The following is a 1,495-nucleotide window of genomic DNA, read 5'->3' on the forward strand; positions in this document are numbered from 1 at the left end:
TTCTAAAATAATTCTACTTGAAATACGCATATGCTGATATAAAATTATTTAGTACAAACAGTGGCGGATCTAGCCCGGGGCCAGGGGGCCTGGACCCCACACTTTTTGATTGACAAAAATAATTTGAGCTATTATATTTATATTTTTGAAAGTTTATAGTAAACTCATGGTATATCTATCTTAGACTGGGTTCTGGCTGCTCTCCCCCCAGTTCTTATCTTCTAGATGCGCCACTGAGTACAAACTAAAGCAAATAAATTAAAAGTAAGTATTAACTGATACGTTCAAACAAAGCAGAATAAAAGTTCAGAATGTATTGATCAAAGTACTTTTGATTTCGCTACATTTCCATCATGATTAGCGCCGCCTGTTGCATTCGCTATCTTCAGGAATACAGTAGCTTGTTTCTCTCACACGACAGATAATAACAGACTTGCACGACAGATAATAACATATTGTCTGTGATGCATTGGATAACAAAAAGCATGCGAGTTTGAAGAACTAATAACACAAGATGCGTAGCGTCCACAGAAGTACTCGCCTATTTTCAACTAGTAATGGGCGTGGGGTCCCATGGTGTAATGGTTAGCACTCTGGACTCTGAATCCAGCGATCCGAGTTCAAATCTCGCTGGGACCTTGAGTCAATTTTTTTCTTGTATTATTTTAATCCTATATGAGGTGTTCAATGTTATTCATTAATTCAAAATGAATTTATGCTTATTAATGATCTATATGAAAGCAGCAATAAATGTTGGAATGGTTTCATTTCATTTAGCTTTTACTCTTATCGATAGGATTTAGGTAGAGCAGCGTTTTTCAAATTTTTTTAAGTGGGGGATCACTTTCGTCCCAGTGGCGTAGAGAGAACTTCATCTGGAGGATGTTGAAGCTCTCAAGTTCATATCATTTCAGGTGTTTGTATACGCTAAATGTTCATTTTTGAATAAGAACTCACTCATGAGAATAGGAGCTTAAAACCAGGAAATCCCCTTATGTACGCCACTGCTATAGGACATCATAATCTTCTCTTTAGTGGCAAATTTATCACCTTTTTAATGTTTTGTAGAGTAGTACACAGCATTAATTAAAATACTTTAATAATAATATTAATGAAAGATATATATGCTATATATTATGCTCAAATGATTATGCTACCAGGCTTAGGAAAACGCTGGTCATGAGATGGATCATAAATAGTGGAGTGAAAAAAGTGGGAGGAAATGAGAGAACACCGAGAAAATCGACTCATACCTATTTCTTCACTACAAAAATTACTAGGAGGGGTTGTAGTTGAACCAGGGACCGTAAACATCAGAGTTAAGTACCCCCACTACTGAACGAACACGGTTTATTTCTCTTTTTAGAGGACAAATATTTAATTTGAGAGAATCTCGAGGACCAGTTATGGACCGCGGACTACAATTTGAGAGACACTGATGTAGACTATTGTATGGCTTGTATATTGATGTATGTTTTCTTTTATTAGATAATTA

At 35.9% G+C, this 1,495-nt stretch overlaps 1 non-coding gene across 1 annotated transcript; it reads left to right on the forward strand.

The window, feature by feature from the left end:
* Positions 1-567: 567 nt before the first annotated feature.
* TRNAQ-CUG (transfer RNA glutamine (anticodon CUG)) lies at positions 568-639 on the forward strand. The gene has a single exon. It is a non-coding gene; the product is annotated as a tRNA-Gln (tRNA).
* The last annotated feature ends 856 nt before the right edge of the window (positions 640-1,495 follow it).

This window comes from Thermobia domestica, chromosome 7 (genome assembly GCF_964235325.1).
Source record: "Thermobia domestica chromosome 7, izTheDome1.hap1.1, whole genome shotgun sequence".
In the NCBI taxonomy this organism is placed as follows: Eukaryota; Metazoa; Arthropoda; class Insecta; order Zygentoma; family Lepismatidae; genus Thermobia; species Thermobia domestica.